At 40.5% G+C, this 20082-nt stretch overlaps 2 protein-coding genes across 7 annotated transcripts in view; both read left to right on the plus strand.

Moving 5' to 3' along the window:
* Positions 1-20082, plus strand: part of COPG2 (coat protein complex I subunit gamma 2) — a 273829-nt gene that overhangs the window by 82724 nt on the left and 171023 nt on the right. The window lies entirely within an intron of this gene.
* Positions 19361-20082, plus strand: part of TSGA13 (testis specific 13) — an 88931-nt gene continuing 88209 nt past the window's right edge. For all 6 annotated transcript variants that reach the window (XM_081799646.1, XM_081799649.1, XM_081799645.1 and 3 more), the window contains exon 1: positions 19361-19630. The gene's annotated coding sequence lies outside the window, so the exon portion shown is untranslated. The remainder of the gene's footprint in view (positions 19631-20082) is intronic.

Consider the following 20082-nt stretch of genomic DNA (forward strand, 5'->3'; position numbering starts at 1 on the left):
AGAAGGGGCACATACCCTAACGCTACATCGCTTTAACACCTCCCACAACTGAGAGACTTTGAATCGACTGCCATTGTAGGAGTTGAATTTTCAAGATCCAAAAATTCAGCACCATGGTCAGAGCCAAAGAGATAATTAATTTGGGCCTCCAGTAAATCCTCTGTGCAGGAAGAAAATAAAGGGAATCTTTTTTTTTTTTAAAGATTTTATTTATTTATTTGACAGAGAGACACAGCGAGAGAGGGAACACAAGCAAGGGGAGTGGGAGAGGGAGAAGCAGGCTCCCCGCAGAGCAGGGAGCCCGATGTGGGACTCGATCCCAGGACCCTGGGATCATGACCTGAGCCGAAGGCAGTCACTTAACCAACTGAGCCACCCAGGCGCCCAAAGGGAATCTTTACCTGAAGAATTCTCCTTTTAAATAACAGTGAGATACCACTACACACCTTTTAGAATGGCCAAAGTCCAGAGCACTGACAACACCAAATGCTGGCAAGGATATGGAGCAAACAGGAATTTTCTTTCATTGCAGGTGGGAATGCAAAATGGTATATACAACCACTTCGGAAGACAGTTTGGTGGTTTCTTGCAAAATTAAACATACTATTGCCATACATCTAGCAGTTGTTCTCCTTTGCATTTACCCAAAGGAGTTGAAAACTTATGTCTGCATAAAAACCTGCCTGTGGCTGTTTATAACAGCTTTATTCATAATTGCCAAACCTTGGAGGCAACCAAGATGTCCTTAAGCAGGTGAATGAATAAACTGTGGTACATCCAGACAGTGGAATATTATTCAGCACTAAAAAATGAGCTTATGGAGCCATGAAAATACATGGAGGAAATCTGAATGCATATTAGTAAGTGAAAGAAGCCAATCTGAAAAGACTGTATACTATGTGATTCCAACTATATGAGATTCTGGAAAAGATAAAAAGTATGGTGACAGTAAAAAGATCAGTGGTTGCCAGGGGCTAGGGGAGAGAGAAGGATGAATAGGCAGAGCACAGGATTTTTAGGGCAGTGATACTATAATGGTGGATACATGTCATTATAGAATATACAACACCAAGAGTTAACCCTCATGTAAACTGTGTGTGATAATGATGTGTCAATGTAGGTTCATCAGTTGTAATAAACACACCATTCTGGTGGGGGATACTGCTAACAGGAGAGGCTATGCATGTGTGGGAGGGCAGGGGGTTATGGGAGATCTCTGAACTTCCCTCTCAACATTGCTGTAAACCTAAAACTTCTCTTTAAAAAAATCTGAAAAAAAAATCTTCTCCAACTAAGTAGTCTTCTGGCCAATGTTCAGGTCAGCCACAGAAAAGACCCTAAGAACCCCAGCTCCATGCTGTAATAGGCACCACTCTATCTCCAGGTGTTACCTGAACCGGGCCCAGCTCCACAGCCATAGGGCTTACTCTGAACATATCCCATTAAGGGTATTTTTTACTTCAGTGGTACGTTCTTTCCCCATGTGGGTTTTTGACGTCTGCTAATCTGTGAAATGAAGAGTCCTCTATCTCTTAGCCATGTTAGTCCATATATCTGAGAGCTCCTCTAAGACCAGGTAGGAGGCTGACCTCAAGGGTTCTGGAGGAAGAGCTCCTGGTCCCAGAATCCCCTCTTTGCTCCCTCTAATGGCCCCGCTAAGGCAAAGGCTAAACTTATGCAAGTACGGACACACTTGTCATGCAGATGACACTGGAAGGACAGAGGGGAGAGGAGCTGGCATCTACTGAGCATCCCCTGTGTGGCAGGTATGCAATAGAAACTGCCTTAGTCCATCCTCACAGCAGCCTGATGCTGTCGCTCTCTGGCTCCCTTTCATAAGAACAGGCACACAAACAGGGATGTGATGCCCAGCCATGGTGAAGGAAACCATTCTTGTTTGGAATCTGTGTGCCTCACGTTACGTAACATGTGCATTCCTAAAGAGGCATATGAGTTAAGATTCACATACACATTGTGTCGTCTGAGATCAGAGAGCACACCATCCAAAAGTTTTTTTTCTTATTTCAGAAAGTCCAGAATCCAACAAACATGGAACTAAATCCTTCCACTGGGAATATAAGCTATTAGAGGAGGCACTTGTAGATGATGAAACGCTTCTCTGATCTATACTAGAATAGATAAAATGGAAGAATGGGGAATGGATAAAACTGAGACTGCAATAAATGAATATTAAAAGTGACACAAAGCCACACGTGCACACCTACGCTTTGTGCTAACGGTGATACAGCGTAAGTGCAGTCCCAATTGCCGGGCGTTCCTGGGCGGCCGCTCAGTGACAACACTGCGTAGCCCAGGCTTTCTTCACAGGACTCGTTAATTACTGACTTAGCGAGTGCCTCAGTGCTTTCCTCCAGAGCTCCTTCGAATTCTTTTTGTTCTTGCAAGTTCCAAAACCAGATGCTGCTTTTATGGAAAAGACTAATTGCTGTGGAATCTAATGTATGTTCTCCTTTTGTGTCCAGATATCCTCCTCCCTGTTTAATGTGCAGCTCCCCCATGACTCACCTCTTGGTTATGGTCTATAAAGTCACCACACCCTTTCTGGTCCTGCCCGCATGTATTGCTAAGTGTTTTCAACTTTGGAAAGAAGCACTTATGATTTATGCTAATAATATGAGACACTAAGGAAGACTTGTCTTACAAACACAAAACAATAAATGACAAGGTAGATTTTCTTAAGCCCACGTGCTTGCCTCCCACACCCCACAGCCTAAGCCTATAAAGTTTTCAGCACTTCTATGGCAGGAGACATGCCTGGAAAATTCATAAGATAGCATGTGCCCAGTTAAATATTTGTCGGTTCTAACATTTTACATTCTTTTCGAATTAGTAAAAAGGGGCAATGAGAAGTGAAACCTAGATACTTAATGGGTAGTGCAGGATGAACAAAATAGTGACCAACAAAGCACTGAAAAGTAGTAGCACTGTGTACTCTGTGTTCTTTTGGGTAGTCAAAATTTCTGAATAAATGTGAGGCGCCTGGTGGCTCAGTCCAAGTGAGCCAAGAGTCAGTGGACTCTTGGTTTCAGCTCAGGTTGTGATTTCGGCATCCTGAAATCCAGCCCCATGTTGGTCTCGTGCTGAGTGTGGAGTCTGCTTGAGATTTTTCTCTCCCTCTCGCTCTGCCCCTCCCCCTGACTCGTGCACACACTCTCTCAAATCTTTAAAAAGAACTTCTGAATAAGTTCCCAGCATTCACCCACTCTGATGCTACTATGAATCAATGTACAAAAAATCCACATTTCTAATAACCCTTGTGGTAGGCATCTCCCTCCTCCTTTCCAAGCCTAACAGAATACCAATTCTGTTTAGAGGATGAGAGAGAATATTTCCCATTAAAACTACTTGCTCAGAACAGAGGGTGGCCTTGTGACAAGCACCTGATCCAAGCACTGCTCCTACTTCCTGCCTTGAGTGCCGATATGAAGTCTGTCGCTGCCGCAGCCATTTTGTAACCATGAGGTGATAAGCATGAGAAAATTGGCCTACAGGCAAAGAATGGCAGAGAAACATGGTGGGAACCTAGGTCCAGAATGGCACCATTGCCTCCTTTACCAGCCTTGGACTTCTTATTGCTTGAAATAAATATCTACCACACTTATTTAAGCCACGGTTAATGTGGTTCTTTGTTGCTTGAAGCCAAATGCGATAGTAACCAATACAACATTGCACACATCTTAGCTTCTGTTTCTAAATTTCAAAGTTCTACATTTCTCTCAAATTCAGAGAGAAGTAGCCATGTTATCTAATTTTGGGTCTAGACTTTGACATTCTATAAGAACCTGCTATACAATCAATTCCAGATAGGTAAATACCAGAGTAAAATGTAAAAAAAAAAAACCCCCAAAACACCCCAAAATGATAAATACATAAGAAATTTCTTATAAAAAAAAGACTGGATTTCAGGAAGAAGGACAACTACATAAAAAATCACCAATGGAATTATACCCTTGAGCACCAGTCTTCAAGGTTGTGGGGAAATGCAATCATACACCATGGAATCAAGCCCCGTGTTAGGCTCCCTGCTCAGCAGAGAGTCTACTTCTCCCACTCTCTCCCTCTGTGTGCATGTGTGCTCTCTCAAAGAAATAAAAATATTTAAAAAAAGTGTTGGTGAGGATGTGGAGAAATTGGAACTCTGGTACTTTGCTGGAGGGAATGTGAAATGATGTAGCCATGTTGGAAAATGGTTCAGCAGTTCCTCAAAAAGCTAACCACAGAATGACCATATGACCTAGAAATTCCACTCCCCGGTATCTACTCAAGAGAAATGAGAACACATATCCTCAAAAAAAAAAAAAAAAAAAACTGTACACGAGCACTTGTAGCAACATTATTCTTATAGCCAAAAAGTGGAAATAACCCAAACATGTATCAACTGATGAATGAACAAAACGTGTTATATCCATACAAGAGAATATTATTCAGCCATAAAAAGAAATGAAGTACTGATACGTTCTACAACGTGGATGAACCTGGAAAACCTGATGCTCAGCAAGAGAAGCCAGACGCAAAAGGCCCCATGTTGTATGATTGCATTGATATGCAGTGTCCAGAACAGGGAAATCCACAGAGCCAGAAAGCAGATTAGTGATTGCCAGGGGCTGGGAGGAGGGGGCATGTTGAGTGACTTCTTAAGAGGTACGGCGTTTCCTGTTCTGGAATCGGTGCTGGTGGCATGAATGCATTGTGCATGTACTAAAAGCCGCCGAATTGTTCCATTTAGGATGGTGAATTTTATGATATGGATTTCAGAGACTGCATTGTAGGAAAAAATGTGTCTTAGAGTTGATGAAATATGATGCATTGGATTACATGAAAATGTGAAGCTTCTATACAAATAGCAGTTGTATCAATTAGGCAATGAGTTTGCTGCATTTAACAGAAAAACCCATGATAACAGTATCTTAAACAGATTAGAAGCTTATTTTTGTTTCACACAGATGCATTCCTAATGTAGACAGGCCAGGACCCATGAACTATCTCTATGGTTTGTTTAGGGACACAGATTTCTATATGTTCTATGTTCAGTATCTGGCTTACATCCTCAGAGTTACTTTATGGTCAAAGATGGCTGCTGGAGTGCCAGCTATCATTTCACATCCCAGGTGTGCAGTAGAAAGAGGGGAAAGGACAAAATATTTTCCTCCCAGCTAAATCAGCTTTCTTTGAGTAGAATAAAGCTATTGCAAAATAAATGCTCAGATATCCATAAAATGGGAAAAGCTCTATGAGGCAAGACCATGGTCTTGTTTATCAATGCATCCCCAGGACCTTTCATAAGACACAGCACATTAAAGTCACTAAAAAATGTATGAAGTGAATAAATACATGCATGGAAATGGATAAATGCGTCATACAACTATTTAAATATTTTCAGGCCAAGAGCACCCTGGCAAACATGTTGAATGTCCCTGAAATCCATTAGACTGTAAGAAACGAGGCAAGCACAAACCCCACAAGTTGACATGGTACAGAAAGGGCAAGTATGCTGTCTGTGTCCAGGGAAAGCAGAGTTAGTACAGAAAGCAGGTCAGCTATGGTGAGAAGCCTAAGCTGATTTTCCAGAAAGAGCTAAAACTACAAAGAAAATAAGGCCGGGGCTTGAATGTGCTAAGCCCAGCTGCAGATCTAAGAGAACACTGGTTATTAAGAGGCAAGCATTTTGAATTGGGAAGAGATGAAGAGCCAAGTGATCTAGCTCTAAATTTCGTATTTTGTTTTATTATGAAGACAATAAAATCTTTTTAAGATTTTGAGAACATGAGAGCAGGAAGGGGCAGAGGGAGAGGGACAAGCAGACTGTGCTGAGCCTGGAGCCTGACTCAGGAATCGATCTCATGACCCCCAGATCATGACCTGAGTGGAAACCAAGAGGCTGATGCTCAGCCACCCTGAGCCACTCAGGCGCCCTGAAGACAGTAAAATCTTGAGGTTATGTTCACTTCAAAAATATTTTCAGGGTGTCTGGCTGACTCAGTAGAGCATGCAACTCTTGATCTCAGTGTTGTGAGTTCGAGTCCCATGTTGGGTGGAGAGATTACTTAAAATCTTTAAAAATATTTTTTTTTCAAAAATAAGGAAACGTTCATTATGATATAATGTGTGAAAGCACATTAACTATGTTTAGTATAATCCCAATTTATTGAAAACATGTATGCTTAGAAAAATATTAAGTGATTTTCTAAATATATAATGAAATTGCTCTGATTTTAAAGTATTTCTTCATACTTTTATATACTTTCCAAATTTCTGCAATGAGCCAGATTATTTTTCTAATTAGAAAAACAAGTTTAAAAATCAACTAGAAGACCACTTCAGTCTTAGTATTAAAACCAGATAATGAGCTTATCAACCTAGGAGAGTAACCAACAGCAACGTATGCCGTGCAGAGCCCCACAATCCTTCTTTAGAGCTTCCCTTGTCCAGCAGTTTGTTTTACAACTTGGGGGAAAGGGAATGGTGACATTTGTAAATAACACCCATGTGGAAACATGACCATCCCTATATTTTGGGGTAACAAATTAATTCCCTATCCTATATTTCAGTTTCTTTAACCTAATAGTAGGGCATATAAACACTCATTTTTTTTTTAAACATGCAAAGTTATATTAGTTTCAGGTGTACAATATAGTGATTCAACAGTTCTATACATTACTCAGTGCTCATCAAGATAAGTGTATTCTTCATGCCCTTCACCTGTTTCACCTATTTCCCCCTCCTCCCTCCCCCCGCCCCACCCCAGTTCCCCTCTGGTTACCATCTGTTCTCTGTAGTTTACAGTCTGAGGGCACCTGGGTGGCTCAGTCAGTTAAGCATCCGACTCCTGATTTTGGCTCAGGTCATGGTCTCAGGGTCATGAGATCAAGCCCCACATCAGGCTCCACACTCAGTGTGGAGTCTGCTTGAGATTCTTTCTCCCTTTCCCTCTGCACCCCCGCCCCCTGCACATGCATGCATGCGCACTCTCAAAATCTTTAAAAGAAAAGAGTCTCTTTCTTGGTTTGTCTTTTTCCCCCCCCTTTGGTCATTTGTTTCTTAAATTCCACATATGATTGAAATTATGTGGTATTTGTCTTTCTCTGACTGACTTATTTTGCTTAGCATTATACTCTAGCTCATCCATGTTGTTGCAAATAGAAAGATTGCATTCTTATGGTTGAATAATATTCCATTGTATATATATACCACCTCTTTATCCACTCATCAATCTATGGACACTTGGGCTCTTCTATAATTTGGTTATTGTAAATAATACTGCAATAAACATAGCAGTGCATGTATCCCTTTGAATTAATGTTTTTGCACTTTTGGGGTAAGTACCTAGTAACATGATTACTGGATTATAGGGTAGTTCTATTTTTAATTTTTTTGAGAAACCTCCCTACTGTTTTCCACAGTGGCTGCTCCAGTTTGCATTACCACCAACAGTACAAGAGGGTTCCTCATCAACACTTGCTGTTTCTTGAGGTTTTGATTTTAGCCATTCTGACAGGTGTGAGGTGATATCTCATTACGGTTTTGATTTGCATTTCCCTGATGATGAGTGATGTTGAGCATCTTTTCATGAGTCTGTTGGCCATCTGTATGTTTTTAGAGAAATGTCAGTTCATGTCTTCTGCCCATTTTTAGTTGGATTATTTGTTTTGGGAGTGTTGAGTTTTATTCTTTCTATATTTTGGATACTAATCCTTTGTGAGGTATGTCATTTGTAAATATCTTCTCTCATTCTTTAAGTTGAGAGGAAACCTGTGGTGTGCTGTGTTTCCTGTGGTGTGCTGTGCTGACTATTTTGATGTAGTCCCAGTAGTTTATTTTTGCTTTTGTTTCACTTGCCTCAAGAGACCTATCTAGAAAGATGTTGTTGCAGCCAAAGTCAGAGAAATTACTGCTTGTGCTCTCTTCTAGGATTTCTATGCTTTCAGATCTCAGATTTAGGTCCTCAATCCATTTTGAGTTTATTTTTGTGTAAGATGTAAGAAAGTGGTCCAGTTTCATTCTCTTGCATGTAGCTGTCCAGTTTTCCCAACACCATCTATTGAAGAGACTGTATTTTTCCCATTTCATATTCTCTCTTGCTTTGTCAAAGATTAATTGACCATAAATTTGTGGGTTTGTTTCTGGGCTTTCTATTCTGTTCCACTGACCTATGTGTCTCTTTTTGCCCAATACCATACTGTTTTGGTTACTATTGCTTTGTAATATGCCTTGCAATCTCTTGTCTGATTGCTGTGGCTAGGACTCCCAGTACTATGTTAAATAAAATTGGTGCAAGTGTCTTGTCTTATTCCTGACCTTAAGGGAAAAGCTTTCCGTTTTTCACCATTGAGTACCACGTTAGCTATAAATACTCTTAAATGTGACGACAGTTGTAAAGCTTACCACAGGGAAGGTTGTCCATCTATCAAAGTAGAGTGATTATCTGCTTCCAGATCCAACCCAAATGGACCACTTACAAATGATTAAAATGAACTCAGCACTTCTCAGCACAATTTACAGCCTCCACCATTCCCGAATTGTTTCATAATTTCCCACTGTTGTGAGCTAAACTGTGTTCCCCAACACCAAAAAAAATTCATATGTTGAAGTCCTAAATCCCAATACCCAGAATGTGACTATTTGTAGATAGTCTTTAAAGAGGCAATTAACTTAAAATGAGATAATTAGGGTGGCCCTAATCCAATCTGACTGGTGTCCCTATAAGAAGAAGAGATAAGGACACAGACATGCTGAGAGAGAAGACCATGGTAAGACACAGAGAGGAAATGGCCATCCACAGGCCAAGGAGAAAGGCCTCAGAAGAAAGCAACTCTGTGAACACCTTGATCCTGGACTCCTAGCCCCCAGAATTGTGAGAAAATACATTTCAGTTGTTTAAGCCAACTGGTCTGTAGTACTTTGTTGCCCTAGCAAACACACCCACTCATCATGTTAATTAGATGTTTGGTGACTGTGACGGTTAATTTTATGTAGCAACTTGGCTAAGCTGTGGTGCCTGCTTGCTTGTTCAAACACCAGTCTCCATGTTGCTGTGAAGGTATTTTCACATACAATTAACATTTTAATCAGTAGACTTTGAGTAAAGCAGATTACCCTCCACCAGGTGGGTGGGCTTCATCCTATCAGTTGAAGGCCCTAAATAAAAAGAGGTCCTCTGAAGAGAAAGGAATTCTGACTGCGGACTGCCTTCAGACTCAAGACTACATCATCCACTCTTGCCAGAACTTCCAGGCTGCCCACCCTGCAGATAATGGACTTGCAACCAATTCATGATAATAATTCTCTCTTTCCACTCCCACCCCCATCCCCACCACACACATACTACTGGCTCTGATTCTCAGAAGAACCCTAATAAGTAGACTATTAACTAATAACTAAAGACTTGATATTCCATGTACTTAATTTCATACTCTTACACTTGTTTTATGTAAAATATATTTTCCTTATTTCCAAATTTGTGAATCAAAGAGCTCATCAGATACCTGCATCCAAGCAAATTAATTCATTAGTGTGCTGTTTGTTCTTCTGTTTTAATTATGACAATGAGCTTTGTAGGGGGTGGCATCAGAGAGCCAGGAGGAATGAGAAGAGAGATCACTCATCCAGATGCCTTACAATTTACACCCACGATGTGCTGACAGCCAGTAAATTCCAGCAGAATGAACAATCACAGTTACAATTTAAAAACCGCTTTGTCATGAGCATCCTGCTCTTGCCTTTTGATCCTGCCTAATCTTGTCCTGCCCTGTACATTTACTGCCTCAGTTCTTCAGAAATGGCAGGTTTTCTTTCTGTTCTGTTAAGTACATAAACTAAGCTGCTGCTAATCCAGAAAGAAGTCAGATACAGATGTATAGGATTTAGCCAAGATGAGAAACAAAGATGTGAGACATGAGAGGCAGGCAGGTCTGGGGACTGTAAGGAATGTGGAGCACCTGGAGGGCAGGGTGTGTTGGGAAGTCAGCGGGTGGGCGGAGGGTGGGAGGATGGCCCCATGCTCACCTGTAACCAGTAGCATGTATGTGTGGGACCAGCTGATAGCTGGGTGACCTGCCAGATGGAGAGTTAAAGTCAACTATAGAGATTGCACTCATGAGATTGGCTTTCTTGTCACCTTGCTCTAAAAGTCACTGTCCAAAAGCTTTTTTTCCTAACACACCTGTGAATTTCTACGCTTGAGGCTTCCTGTGGAGGTGAGGGAGTGTGTAGACACCCACAGGCACCCTGGCCCTGAGGAGTGATATGTATGGGGTACAGCCAGCAAGGCACTGGTCTTTGAAACAAGTTATGAGAAAGCCCACAAGGTGGACACCAGAACTTTTGGAGGAAATCTTGCTCACCACAGCACTGAGAGGCAGTGTTATGCAATAGGACTTTCTGTGGTGATGGAGACATATTTTACATCTGTACCATCCAATATGGTGGCCTCCAGCCACCATACTTGAAATGTTGCTGGGGAGACTGAGCAACTGAATTTTAAATTTTGTGTAATTAAAATGTAATAGTTACAGGTGACTAGTGGCCACCATATTGGACGATATGGCCACGTGGTTTCCATAACACGCTGATTGATGGGTCTCCCAACATACAGTTGGGGACACACGGAATATAGAAATATCTTGTATTTGAAACAATGGTGGAAGAATATCAAGCAAGAAAATAGTTTAGCATTTGGTCCTCAGCACGAGTGTGTACCACAACCCCATTAGATCATCTTAGGAAGAAAATGTGCTCTGCTGGGACCTGTGCTGGGCTAAACCATAGGTTCAGAAGTTCTGAGGCAACAGCTCTGCTTTCTCTCCTTAATGACTAGGAACCACTCAGCCTCGATGGGCCTCCTAGGTTTTCTCTATACAGCTGGGGGTGTGGGGGAACTGCTTCCTCAAGTTTTTTTTTTTCCTTGAGGGAATAGAACCATTATAAGCATTATAAACCATTTTAACAAATGCAAAGTATCCCCCAATATAAATTATAATGATGTTACTGGATTTCCCCCTTTAGGTGTGGGAAGGGAATGAAGCATTATTTGAGTATAACCAGGAAGTGGTTCAACAGCATTATTATAGCTGAGTCTTGAAGAGAAGGGGAGGGGGGCCTGGGTGGCACAGTCAGTTAAGTGTCTGACTCTTGATTTCGGCTCAGGTCTTGGTCTTGCGGTCGTGGTATTGAGCCCCATGTCTGGCTCTGCGCTTAGGGCAGAGTCTGCTTAAGACTCTCTCTCCTTCTCCCTCTGTCCCTGCCCCCTCCCCCACACCCTCTCTCTCTCAAATAAGTAAATCTTTAAAAATATAAAAGAGAAGGGGACTTCACAACATGATCTCAAGATCGGAAAAGTACTGTTTGCCTTCACCTGCCAGCTTTTAAGAGAGCTGTTACAGATTGAGAGGGAAATAAGTGGTTGCAGTAGACACTGGTGACCAGCTTTCAAACAATGCGCTCCAGTCATTTCTGAGAAATGAGCAAATGCTTCCACTCTGCTTGATTATGATCAGGTCCATCTGCCTGTGCCCACGAGAAGGCTCCATCTCGCATTGTTTTGGAAATGGTCCCCCTGAGTCAGACTGAGTAATCATTTTTAATAAGTTTGGTTTCCTTTCCGTTTATTTTTCACTCCATCCTCTGCATCTACTCCATTTTTTTCTTCTTCCCTTAGAGCTGCTTGAGCACATGAGTATTATCCTTAATCCTAAAGAGCAAGAAGAAATTTTCTTGTTGGGGAACTAACTCCACAAGGAATAGGGTGCCCTGTAATTTATTGTCCTAAGTAACATGTTAGGGAATAAAAGCCATCCCTTTTAATAACCACGTTGGGCAAACAAGTATAACCTGATCTCCCTAATAAAGGAAATCAACAATAAAGGTGGTCAACCTGGTTAGTTATCAAAACAAAACAAAATGGGGCACCTGGGTGGCTCAGTCGGTTAAGCGTCTGCCTTGGGCTCAGGTCGTGATCCTGGAGTCTGGGGATTGAGTCCTGGAATTGAGTCCCGCATCAGGCTCCCTGCTCAGTGGGAAGTCTGCTTCTCCCTCTCCCTCTGCTCCTCTCCCAGCTCGTGCTCTCTCTCTCTTAAATAAAATCTTTAAAAAAACAAAACAAAATGAGTCTGTCATATACCCGCCAGATTGGCCAAAAGAAAAAAGTGTAGTACCAAACGCTGGTAAAGCCAAGGTAAAAGTTGACTGGAACTCATACTGTTGTGGGAGTATAATTTACAACCACTTTTGAAAAGAGTTTGATGTTACTGAGTAAAGATGACCATGCATGTATCCTATAATTCAGCAATTCCACTCCCACGAGACATGTACTAGAATATTCATAGAAATATTATTTATAAAGGCCTAAAACTAGGGACAACACAAATAGACCTAAAATTTAAAATGAACACATTTAAATAATAGCTACATGCTACCACGTAGGGTTAGTTAACACCTTTATCAAGTTTCATAATTGCACGCACGTGTGTATGAGTGTGTGCGAGAGATGGGAACAATTCAGATGTAGTCTCTTAGGAACTCTTTATAAAACAGAATTGTTGACTATAATCACTACGCTGTGCATTAGCTCTCTGGGACTTATTTATCTACTGGTTCCCAGTTTGTACCTTTAAATAACATTTTCCCAATTTCTCCACCCCCCAGCCTCTGGTAGCCACCATTCTACTCTGTTTTTCATGACTTTGGCTTTTTCAGATTCCACATTTAATTGATATCATACAGTATTTGTCTTTCTCTGTCTGACTTATCTTACTTAGCATAATGCCCTCAAGGTCCATCCATGTTGTCGCATGCTGGCAGGATTTTCTTCTTTCTCCTGGTTAAATGATAGTCATATATACCAGGGCGCCTGGGTGGCTCAGTCGTTAAGCGTCTGCCTTCGGCTCAGGTCATGATCCCAGGGTCTTGGGATCGAGCCCCATATGGGGCTTCCTGCTCAGCAGGAAGCCTGCTTCTCCCTCTCCCACTCCCCCTGCTTGTGTTCCCTCTCTCGCTGTGTCTCTCTGTCAAATAAATAAAATGTTTTTTAAAAAAGTCCTATATACCTATGTATATATCTGTATACATATGTGTATACATACGTACATATATACATACCACCACTTTTTTATCCATTCATCTGTTGATCAACATTTAGCTTGTTTCCATATTTTGGCTTTTGCAAATAATGGCTGTAATGAACATGGGAGTGCATTTGTCTCTTCAAACTCCTGTTTCCATTTCTTTTGGATATATACCCAGATGTAGAATTGCTGGATCCTTTAATTTTTAAAGGAACTTCCATACTGTTTTTCACAGTGGCTGAATCAATTGCATTCCCACCAACAGGGTATAAGTTTCCCTTGTCTCTACATCCTTGCCAACATTTGTTATGTCTTATCTTTTTTTTTTTAAGATTTTATTTATTTACTTGCGAGAGAGAACGCGAGAGCGAGAGATAGCATGAGCAGGGGGGATGGGTAGAGGGAGAAGCAGGCTCCCCACTGAGCAGGCAGCCTGATGTGGGACTCGATCTTAGGACCCCGAGATCATGACCTGAGCCGAAGGCAGACACTTAACCAACTAAGCCACCCAGGCTCCCCAGTGTCTTGTCTTTTGGATGGCAGCCATTCTAGCAGATGTGAATCGATATATCATTGTGGGTTTGATCCACATTTCCCTAATAATTAGTGATGTTGAGCATCTTTTCAGGTACCTGTTGGCTATGTGAATGTCTTCTTTGGGAAATGTCTCTTTAGTTCCTCTGCCTGTTTTTATAAAAATAAGATTATTGTTGTTGAGTTATATGAGTTCTTTCCATATTTTGGATATTAATCCCTTATACATGATATACGGTTTGCAAATATTTTATCCCATTTTGTAGGTTACCTTCTCATCGTGTTGTTTTATTTTTTTTAAAGTTTACTTATTTAAGTAATCTCTGTACCCAACGTGGGGCTCGAACTCATGACCCTGAGATCAAGAGTCACACATTCTTCCAACTAAGCCAGACAGGTACCTCTTATTGATGGTTTCTTTTGCTGTATAGAAGCTTTTTAGTTTAGTGTAGTCCACTTGTTGATTTTTGCTTTTGTTGTGTTGGTGTCCTATCTAAAACACCATTGCCCAGTGCAGTGTCAAGGAGTTTCTTCCCTGTTTTCTTCTAAGAGTTTTATGGTATCAGGTCTTATGTTTAACTCTTCAATTCATTTCAATTTATTTTTGTGAGTGGTATTAGATTGGGATCCAATTTCGTTTTTTCTGCATGTGGTTATCCAGTTTCCCAACGTCATTTGTTGAAGAGACTATCTTTCTCCACTGAGTGCTCTTGGCTCCCTTGTCAAGTGTGTGGAGGTCTATTTCTGGGCTCTCTCTTCTGTTCCATTGGTCTGTATGTCTGTTTTATATACTGTTTTACCGACTGTAGCTTTGTAGTAGTTTGAAATCAGGAAGTATGATGCCTCTGGCCTTGTTCTCCTTCTCCTGATTGCTTTGGCTATTCAGAGTGTTTTGCGTTCCAGACAAATTTTAGGATTTTATTTCTGTAAAAAAAAAAAAGCCATTGGAATTTTGACAGGAATTGTAATGAATCTAGAGATGGCTTTCGGTAGTATAGACATCTTGAATATATTAATTCTTCCATTCCATAAATATTAGGTATCTTTCCATTTGTTTGTACCTTCTTCAATTTCTCCCATCAATGTCTTGTTATCTTTCACTGCACAGATCTTTCATATCCTTGGTTAAATTTATTCCTAAGTATTTTATTGTTTTTTGATGTTTTGATATGTTATTGTTTTCAGATGTTTTGTTGTTGGTGTATAGAAACACAACTGGTTTCTGTATGTTGATTTTATATCCTGCAACTTTACTGAATTCATTGATTAGTTCCAACAGTATTTTTGTTGTTGCTGAGTTTTTAGGACTTTCTATATATAAGATCATATCATCTGCAAATAATGCAAATAATGACAATTTTACTTCTTTATGATTTGGGTGCCTTTTATTTCTTTGTCTTGCCTAAATGCTCTAGCCAGGATTTCTAGAGTGGTGACAGTAGGCACCCTGTCTAGTTCCTGAACTTAGAAAACTTTCCCTTTTTCATGTTGACTATAATGTTAGCTATGGGTTTGTCATATATGACCTTTATTATGTTAAGGAATGTTCCCTCTATCCTCAATTTGTTGAGGATTTTAATCATGAAAGGATGTTGTATTTTGCCAAATGCTTGTTCTGCACCTATTGAGATCATATGATTTTTATCTTTAATTCTACTAATACAGTGTATTACGTTTGTGTATGTTGACCCATCCTTGCATCCCAGTGATAAATCCCTCTTGGTCTGTTTAATGTATTGTTGAATTCAGTTTGCTAATATTTTTTTTGAGAATTTTTCTATCTATATTCCTCAGGGATATTATTCTATAGCTTTCTTTTCCTGTAGGGTTCTTATCTGGCTTTGGTATCAGGGTAATGCTGGCCTCATAAAAAGAGTTTGGAAGGGTTCCCTCCTCTTTGATTTTTCAGAAGAGTTTGAGAAGGATTGGTATTAATTCTTTGAATGTTTGGTAGAATTCACCAGTGAAGCCATCTTGTCCTGGGCTTTTCTGTGTTGGGAGGTTTTTGATTACTGATTCAATCTCTCACTTGTTGCTGGTATATTGTAATTTTGTTTCTTCCTGATTCATTCTTGGTAGGTTGTATATTTCTAGGAATTTATCCATTTCTTATAAGTTGCCCAATTTGTTGGCATATAGTTGTTTCCAGTAGTCTCTTATGATCCTATGTACTTCTGTAGTGTCAGTCATAATGTCTCCTCTTTCATTTCCGATTTTGAGTCTTGTTTTTTTTTTTCCTTAGTCTTGCTAAAGGTTTGTCAATTTTGTTTATCTTTTCCAAAAAACAACTCTTAGTCTTGTTGATTTTTTTCTGTTGCCTTTTGGTCTCTATCTCATTTATTTCCATTCTGATCTTTGTCATTTCCTTCCTTCTGCTAACTCTAGGCTTAGTTTGTTCTTCCTTTGCTAGTTCCTTGAGGTGCAAAGTTAGGGTTCTGTTTGTTTGAAATCTATTTTCTTAATATATGCATTTATTACTGTAAACTTCCCTCTCAAAACTGCTTTTGCAGCAGTTCATAGGTTTTGGTATGTTGTGTTTCCATTTTCATTTATTTTGAGATATATTTTGATTTTGCTTTTGATTTCTTCTTTGACTCAAGGGTTGTTCAGGTGTGTGTTGTTTATTTTTTACCTATTTGTAGATTTTTCCACTTTCCTCTTGTGATTTCTAGTTTCATACCATTATGGTCGAAAAAGATACTTGGTGGGGCACTTAGGTGGCTCAGTTGGTTAAGCATCTGCCTTCAGCTCAGGTCATGATCCCAGTGTCCTGGGATCGAGCCCCACAAAGGGCTCCCTGCTCAGCAGGGAATCTGCTTCTCCCTCTCCCCCCCCCTTGTGCTCTCTCTCTCTCAAATAAATAAAATCTTAAAAAAAAAAAAAAAGATACTTGGCAGGACACCTGTCTTAGTCGGTTAAGTGTCTGACTTTGGCTCAGGTCATGATCTCAAGATCCTGGGATCTAGCCCGAAGTCAGGCTCTGCACTCAGTGGAGAGTCTGCTTCTCCCTTTCTCTCTTTCTCCCTCTGCCCCTCTCCCCACTCCTGCTCACTCTCTCAAATAAATAAAATCTCTAAAAAAAAAAAAAAAAAAAGATACTTGGCATGACTTCAATCTTCTTAAATTTGGTAAGACTTGTTTTCTGTTCTATCATATGGTCTATCCTGGAAAATGATTCATGTGCACTTGAGAAGAATGTGTATTTTGCATCTAATCAATGGAATGGTTGGTAAATGTCTGTTAGGTCACTTAGATCTAATTGTATCATTCAGGTCTATTGTTTCCTTATTGATTCTCTGTATGATCTATCCATTGCTAAAAATGGGGTGTCAAAGTCCTCTATTATTATTGTATTGTTGTCTATTTCTCCCTTCAGATCTGTTGGTATTTGCTTAATATATTTAGATGCTCCACTGTTGGGTGCATATATATTTACCACTGTTATATCTTCTTGATGAATTGACCACTTTATCGTTATATAATGACCTTCTTTGTCTCTTGTTATTGTTTTTGACTTAAAGTATTTGTTTTCTGACTGTTTTGTATTTCCATTGTTTCTTTTCCCTCTATCTCCGCCTACCTTTGTAAATTGGCATTTTTCCATGGTGGTATATTCTGTTTCTCCTATCTTTATCTTTAATGCATCTGCTCTAGGTTTTCATTTTGTGGTAACCATGGGGCTTGCATAAGACATCTCATAGATAAAACAGTCCATTTTAAGCTGATGGCAATTTAACTTCAATCATCTACAAAAGCTTCACTCTTTTACTCCCCCCCCTTTTTATATTTTTGACCTCTTTTTACATTGTGTATTTGTTAACAAATTATAATAACTATAATTATTTTTAATACTCTTTTCCTCTGACCTTTATACTATAAGCGATTACAGCATCCTATTGCAGATTTAGAATTTTCTAGGTCTGACTGTATATGTACCTTTACCAGTGTGCTGTTTTATGTTTTCATGTCACTAATTAGTTCCTTTTTATTTCAGCTTGAAGAGTTCTTTTCAACATTTCTTTCAAGGCAGGTCTAGTGGTGATGAACTCTCTGCTTTTGTTCGTCTCTGAAAGTCTTTGTTTTTCCTTCATATCTGAAGCATAACTTTGCCAAATAGACTACTTTTGGCTGGCAAATTTCTCTTTCAACACTTTGAATATGTCTACCCTCTCCTGACCTAGGGTTTCTGCTGAGAAATCCACTGATAGCCTTATGACACTACCTTTGTAGGTTATAATCTTTTCTCCCCTGTCTGCTTTCAAATTTTGTTCTTTATTCTTGAGTTTTGACAATTTCATTATAATGTTGTCCTGGAGAAGGTCTTTTTGTATAGGGATACTAGGCTAATTTAGGAGTGCCTGGCTGGCTCAGTCAGAAGAACGTGCAACTCTGGATCTTGGGGTCATGAGTTCAAGCCTCATCTTGGATATTGAGATTACTTAAAAAAAATAAAAAACTTTAAAAAAAAGGGGCTGATCTATTAGCTTCATGTATTTGGATGTCCAGTTCTCTTCCCAGGTTTGGGAAGTTCTAAGCTACTATTTCCTTAAGTAAATTTTCTATTCCCTTCTCCCTTTCTTCTCTTCCTGGAATCCCAATTATTCTAATATTTGGCCTTCTGATAGAATCCCATAGATCACATAGGCTATCTTTGTTTTTTGTTGTTTTTTTTCCCCATTGTTTTCTTTGATTGCCTCTAACTGGGTTATTTCAAAATTTGTATCCTCTAAACCATTTATCCTATTTTTAACTCGTTTGACTCCACTGCCGATTCTCTCTATTGCATTCTTTTTACATCATTTATTGAGTTCTTAAGCTCTGGAATCTCTGGTTCTTTTTATAATTTCTACCTCTGAAAAAAAATTCATTTTAATCATGTATTTTTTTTTCAAGATTTCACTGAATTACCTTTCTGAGTTTTCTTGTAGCTTGCTAAATTTCTTCAAATAGCTACTTTGAATTCTCCATCAGCTAGATCACAAAATTCCATACCAGTTTTTGGAGAATTATTGCTTTCTTTTTGTGACGACAGGTTTCTCTGATTTTTCAGGCGCCCTGTAGCTTTGCATTGCTGCTTTTTCATTTGAAGTAGCAGGCACTTCCTGAAATCGTTGCCAGTTGCTTTCAGATGGGGCATTCTGTTTGATGGTGGTGGTATTATCTGGGGTTTCATCTACCTGCTCCACTCCTCCTCTTGCCTCAAGTGGCAGGATTCTTAACCTTTTGTCTTCTCTGGTTTTTTACAAGTCACCTAGCTGGCTATGGGAAGCTGTCTTTTCTTTTCCAGAAGGTGGCGCTATAGCTCAAGTTTGTGGTTTCTCCCTTGCCCACATACTGCGGCCTATTTTCTGAGCCCTTTCTTTGTTTCCAGGAGCTTGCTCTTGCAGCCACACTTGGAAGCGTGCACAGGGAATTGCTGCAGTGAGGGCAGATGTGGGGTTAGCACTGGAGGCATTGGGGGTGCCTGATGAGCTGGTACTCCCAGGGGCTCATGGGCAGACTTCCTGCCCAGTGCAGTCAGCAGGAAAGATGTCCCATGTCTGCCTCTTTGCCCATCTCCTCCCTCCCCCGCCAGTCATGGGGGTCCTGCTTCTGGGTGCTGTTGGAAATAAATGGGTTTCTCCAGCCATGTCCTGCACAAGTGGGGTAGCCAGGCATTCACTCACTGCCATCCTTCTCCCCCATAAGAGAGGTCACCACCACCCCTGGATGGATTAGCCCCGCAGTGTTTCCTTGGGGGCTAGAGGGGGAGGGGAGCTGGGAAAGTTTCTCTTACTGCCCCCTTTGCTACGACCAAAAAAATTTTTTTTCTAGAATGGCGTGCTGGAATTTCCTCTCAGGAAGGCTGGACTTTTGCAAATTCTCTCCTGTGCTTGGGTATCTGCCCTGGTCAGCACTCTCCAGCCCCCCTTTCCCCGCCCCCTTCCCCCATGGCCAGAGGAATCTGGGCAGGTTAACTGGCTTTCCTGGCTCCACAGCCCATACGGAGGTCTGTCTGCCTCTTACTGGATGCACAGGTAGGTGAGACTTCTTCTGGGTCCCTTGGTGTTTGTATAGCAAAGGATCCAACAACTCCCACAAAGGTGCTTTTGTTCATGAATGGATGTCTTTTCGTGTTAAAAAGCGGGGGATAAAAAGGGATATGTTACATGCCACTGTGTGCCGACATCACTTCCCCGCGGTAATGTTCACTCTTTATGATCTGTTTCATATGTAAAGAAAATAATATGATAAGGAGTGTGACAGCTATTAGAGCTTCTCACTTTGTGGGGACGTAAGAGGATTATTCTTTCTGGGGTCTTTGTGGTTGTGCGGGGGCCAGAGCATGTACAAATTGTAGACTGTGGGGCAGAACTTGGAGTTGACTTTGAGACAATCCCTGGTGAGTTTAGGAGGATGATATGGATCACATTTTAAAGGGATAATTCCTCCTGCTGCATGGAACCACAGTGCCCAATTAGAGAGCTAG

Source organism: Leptonychotes weddellii, chromosome 12 (assembly GCF_054177405.1).
Source record: "Leptonychotes weddellii isolate Sample4059 chromosome 12, ASM5417740v2, whole genome shotgun sequence".
NCBI lineage: Eukaryota > Metazoa > Chordata > Mammalia > Carnivora > Phocidae > Leptonychotes > Leptonychotes weddellii.